Source organism: Hippocampus guttulatus, chromosome 8 (genome assembly GCF_054856545.1).
Source record: "Hippocampus guttulatus isolate MCC_2025c chromosome 8, RoL_Hgut_1.0, whole genome shotgun sequence".
In the NCBI taxonomy this organism is placed as follows: domain Eukaryota; kingdom Metazoa; phylum Chordata; class Actinopteri; order Syngnathiformes; family Syngnathidae; genus Hippocampus; species Hippocampus guttulatus.
The window spans coordinates 23177163-23183183 of record NC_141268.1 but is presented as its reverse complement, the minus strand read 5'-3'; positions in this window follow the sequence as shown (position 1 = coordinate 23183183).

The window sequence follows — 6021 nt, the reverse complement described above, 5'->3', positions numbered from 1 at the left end:
TCGGAACATTCATATTCAGTGTTTTGTTCTTGATATTTCAAGTTTAAATGCCTGTTCAAAGGGACTCATTCGAAGAAGCTCCTTTTTGCGGTAAATGTTAAAAGAGTGATATATAACAAAAGCAGCTGGTTTCTTCTTTATATTCTTGACATCATTTCTTTTCAAGGGAACCCACGATTTGATTGGTGTTAACGAAAGGACGATGCCATAAGAATTCAAATGGTCACAAGCGGGAAACGAAATAAAAGCATTTTCGTGTTGTTACGTTGCAACTTTTGGGAATCATCAGCACTCGTGAGGGAGGGAGGGGTCATCGTGCGATGGCAAAAACCGTTGCGGGGAACACGGGGGAAACGGTGTGATGCCCACACTCGCCACTGGGTGGCACTGTGACACTGCAGCAAAGCGGCCGTCGTCATCCAGATGTGATTGAAATTGTAAAGGTCATCTTCGCTCTCAGTGCTCACTCTTTGTGATTTGAAAGGTCATTGAATTAAATTGATTGAATACAACTTTATTGTCAAATGTGCTGTACGTATGTGTAACATACAGCACAGATGAAATGTCTTCCCTCTCAACACAAGGGGAGCCGCTGCAGGTGTACGCGCCGCCATCAAAAGAAAAATTAACAAGTTATCGTTCGCAAGCAGGAGACAATCTGATGTAACATTTATGTTCCACAATCATATTCATTGTTTATCAAAGTTTGGCTCACACTCAAAAGTTTTCCGATTCCAACCAAGGGTGAACATGTCAGGATGAGGGAAGAGTGTTCTTTTTCCTCAATTTAATCAGCAATTTATTCCCAGCAGTGTTATAACATTTCTCACAATTGCAGATGTTGTCAAGACTTCTCCTGTGACTAAATGTGTCACAAAGTGTCTCACACAGATGTTGGATTGAGATGTATCGGCTCCTGAAATCAAATGTCCCTGTGCCGCAGACCATATGAGAACAGATCCATATTTCTGTCAGACACCACGTTCCGACCACATAGGGCAAGATTGCCAAGCATGTTTGTGCATATATTTACTCTGATGGAGCTCCTCGGTCTTCATTGAACCACAGCGGAGGTTGGGGGAGATGCCGCCAAGGGGTTCGTTCATATATGGATGGGCATGCTCCAAAACACACATACCGTACATGGAAATTCTACCCTGCTCCTCCTTTTCTATTAGATGTGCATGGTGTAAATTGATCCCCCCATAAATCCGTTTTTAGCCACTGAAGAGTTTTCATTTTGAGAGAAACGGGCAACCAGAGTTATTGATCCATCTGCAGAAAACAATGGCAGTACGGCAGTAAGGATGAAACTACTTGCTTGCTGACCTCATAACAAAAATAAAGGAAAGCGGAGCACTCGGAGCAAACCCACGCAGGCATGGACGGGGAAAACATGCAAACTCCGCATGGGAAGGCCGGAGCCGAAATCAAACCCTGCACCTCTGCACTGTGAGGCCGACACGCCAACCAGTCGACCACCGGGCCGCCTCATGCTGAACATGTGACCATATAAGGATGCAGAATACGATGCACTGTAAAGAAAAGAAAAAAAATGGATGGATGGAAAGACAAAGGTGGAGGTGAGCGGTTTTCCCTCAGCTCAACTGGTTGCTGTGAAAACGCAACAGCACGGAGCACAAAAATCCAACCATGGCTGAATTCATCTCAGGAATCAATAACAGGCATCGGAGCCTTGGCAGCAGAACAAGAATGCGCCACGATTGCTTTGTCTTGTCGGTTATCAATCCATCTCCAGAGCAAGAGATCAATACGCTCGAGGCAGTTCATATTTCATTGACAGCACAGCACTGTTGAAGCGCGAGAGAGGCAAGTGTGAAAAAGAATGGGAAGACGGCCTTATGACAGGATTTTACCCGAGTCTTTATGGATGCTTCAAGTCCTGCTGAGCACAATGAGGTTCAATGCAACCAAAGGTGAACAATACTAGTTTTGGGTGGCGTGATGGCGGCACCGTCGTTTTGCGGCAGAGGTTTGTGCAGGGCAGCTTGACAGCTTGTCGATTCAGGGAATTTATAATGAATCTTCTTTTTTTTTCTCATCTTTCTTTCTCACCTTTATCTTTATCACCCGCCCCCCTTTCTCCTTTCTCACTGTCACCTTCGTCTCTTCCTTTTCAGAATCCTCTCTCGGCTCCCTTCTGGTCTCCCTCCCTGTCACAGACCCTTGTAGCCCATCACCCTGAGGGCAAAAGCAAAGATTAATTTGAAAGGCGCTTAGTTGCATCTCTGCCCGCTCCTGCTGTTGTGGCGGCCTCATGATGCAAAATGTTCGACTGCCTAATGAGCACCAGTTTTGTTCCGCCCAAGTTGGTCTCATGAATAATATCACTGTGTCAGAATCAAGATGTGCGCATCTCTGAACTCACACGTGGCTGTCATTACAGATGGCGCTTGCCGGTATGTGTGAATAAATCCCACTGATGTTCAAGGTTGTCTAATAAGGCAACTCAACTATCCGATTTGCATCTGGCATTTCTTCAGTTGCGCACCCGCATGCGTAGAGACGAGAGAAAGCCGAAGAAAAGAGGGCCTGTTCAAATGCTAAGCTCACACTCTTTTTCTGGCAGCTACGACGGCCGCGTTTGCACAAAATGGGTCGCGTCTTGATGTTTTGGTCACTTTTTTAAGATCTCCGTACGTTATATAGGTCGTCTCAAAGGCACACTACGGTTTCGCCCTGCGTCTGCCACGTATGCCAGCGCCCGCTGCATGTCGGGAACAATAAGAACGAGACGTGCTTTCACATCAGAGTCTCCCAATAACACCAGAAAAAGTCGCTAGATTTGTCGCTCGTCACATTTTTGGAAAAGAGTCGTAAGAGGGGTCTCGCTAAAGAGAGCGAGAAAGTCGCTAAGTTGCATGGCAACACCGATGGCAGAGGCCCCAGTCTGCATTCACCTGTCTAAGTCATGTCAACGTTTGACTCAGTAGCTGATCCTCACAGACACCGCCATGCTTGCGCATTAAAACAAAGGGGGGGGGGGCCAAACTGTCAACCCGTGCGCTTCGCGTTACCACAACTCTTGGAGTATGGCTGCTTGGGTTTCTCCCCAGCTCCCCACGTTGGGACTTAATCCTCCATGCTTTGCCCTTCAGTTTTTCAAAGACAGCCTGCGGGCTGGAATTGCCCTTTGCCGACTTGTGGCTGACAGTGAATCATTTTCCCTCTCCTTCACTCCTTTTTATCTCCGAGATCATATTCTGACTGGGTCGAGATCAATGGTGCTCCCCGCAAATCTGCGCAGAGTACGGGTGCTTCTTATTAACCTTACAAAGGGGTGACAGATCACGCCTTTGCACATGCAGGGGGCGGCCTTTGAATTAAATTTGGGAGCTCCGGCTGCATGAAAAAGGATGTGAACCCTTTCGAATGACCTTGACTTTATGCATGAATTGGGCATCCGGTGCGATTCGATCCCAACACAACAGCAAACAGCATACCAAACAAACCGTTCTTTGTTACTTTTGGGCAAAGGCAAGGAATGCGTCCAGGGCGAAATGTGGAAAGGGATGACAGCCGGTCCAGAAATAAAGACGACTGAAGTGAGAGAAGACAGGAGATTTGACCCGTTCCTGTATGATTGCTACTCAGTTGTTAGTGTACATTCAAAAGTCAGCTGGCAGGAAAGGCTAGTGACGTCATGACGACTGCCAAAGCAGGATTACAATTTTGGCATCCCGGTGCCGTCATGCTGGTCAGTAGAGACTTCGAGTCACGTTCCAGTCATCTACCGTTAACTTCATGTCACGTAGCAAGGTGGTGGTGGACCCCAAAGAGCAGGCAGGAGGGAGGAGCAAGTTGTACTTGATGAATTGTATTAAAATATAGAGAAAACGAAATCCAAAACAAAATCCAAAGAACAAAACGAACCCAAAGTAACAAACACCACCATGGCAGAAGCTAAAAACTCAATAACAGAAACATGACCGAAACAAACCTGACAGGAACAAACAGCAACAAACAAACATGAGAGTAGCCAAGAGCAAACAGCAACAATGACCCGACAACGAGTGGTCGGGCTGGGAGTCCTTTAAAGCACTTAATTACCTAATGACCAACAGGTGTGCAGCTGCAGGGGGAGCACTACAGTGCCACCTGTTGGTCCCAAACTGAATCATGACACTTCACACATGTTGGACTGCGAAGGAATAAAGTTCCAGACCTGTATGCCAAATACCAATGCAAACGGGAACTCTTCTCATATATCTTATTTGGAAAAGGCTATTTGTTATTTGACTTACAGTACATGATTTAAAAAATTTATTTATTGTGTGGAATATTTTCTGCCAATCTTATGTACAGCATCTTGCTGCGATTGTTAAAAAGCTCTGTAAATAGGGTTGATTTGAATAATTTTGGCAATGTATAGCTACATGTCAGTAAATATTTCTTCAGTGTAAGTTAGCGTATCACATTAATCTAATGCTCTGTATTGAATTTCTCAAAACACAAAATATTATAAAAACCAATGCAGTCAAGAAGACAAAGAAAGGAATCCACCGTCACAATCAGTGCTTCATCAAGACAACAAAAGGGTGAGAAGGAGATTGTAAGTGATGCCGTCTCGCCTTCCTCTGGCTTATTATATACATCAGGAGGACGAGGTGGCATCCAAGTCCAAATCCAGCTGAGGCTCACATTCGAAGGGATCCCTCCGAGACCCGCTTCAACAAGATGGATGATGGGCACAGAGCTTCAAACCGAGCGCGCTCAGCCCAGACATCATTGGGTCCGGGCTGAATAAAGAGGTGGCAGCCCCATGTCTGCTCCTCCCTAATAGGAGACACTGCCTGAACGACAGTGGCCCATAAATAACCGAGTCGGCATGTCATTGGGAAAGAACACATTCACACAGCAGCATCACAAATATTTGAGGAAGAGGAAGCGAGAAATGTGGGCTGAAGTCGGTAACAGATGCACATTAGTAAATGATTTATTTGGTCAAGGACTGAGTATTGTATTTGTCATACATCAAGGTCCAAGCATGCATTTGTCCAGCTGTTGAAACATGAAAAGCATGTTTTTGTTGTTGTTGTTGTTGTTTTTTAAAATATTAGATTGTTCTCTCTTCGTTAGAACAAAGTTTTCCATGGAGTTCGGGCTCATCTTCACATTTTCAACAGAGAAAAGAAGAACAACCGTTCACCCAAGGGGTGTCAAAGTCAGGTCCTGGAGGGCTGCTGTCCTGCATGTTTTTCAAGTCTCCCTGTTGCAACACACCTGATGCAAATGAACAGGTTAATTGTCAGGCTTCCGCAGAGCTTGTTGATGATCTGATCATTTGAATCAGGTGTGTTGCAACAGGGAGACTTGGAAAACATGCAGGACAGCAGCCCTCCAGGACCTGAGTTTGACACCCCTGGTTCATCCCTTTAGGCCAATTTGTTAACCTGGTGAGAAGAAGGAGCTGAAGCCACCTGCAGCTCACAGACAAAGACACACCTGTGCTCTCAATGAAGATATTAGACAAGGTTTATTAGAAAGTTAGGCCCTTCTTTGGGTAAGTGAAGGCTACCAATCATACCCAGACGCAAAAAAGAATAACAAGTGGATCCCCCAACGGGTATTGTGGTTAACATTTCAGTATGAATGATAACATACACTTGGAACATTTTGTGCCATGATTATTTTTCGACCACTTTGGCATGTACCACGCCTACTGCTCGAAGATAGCTCGGATAGGCTCCAATAAGCCCCGCGACCCTTGTGACGATAAGCGGATCATAAAATGGCTGGCTGGTTATTATTTTTCGCAAAATAACGATTTGAAATATAATTTAACCGAATTGAAGTGAATATTTTACTCTATTTAGTCAGTTTCAACATTAAAACTAACATTTAACTAAATTTAAAATCACACCATGACCTTTTGTTTGTTTAAAAATACACTTTATATCACTTTGATAAAGCCAAGAACACGATCCGAGGAGACTGACCTGTAGCTGACTGTTTAGTGTCACGTGACTGTTACGTCATTGCGTAAACGGAAGTCGTTGT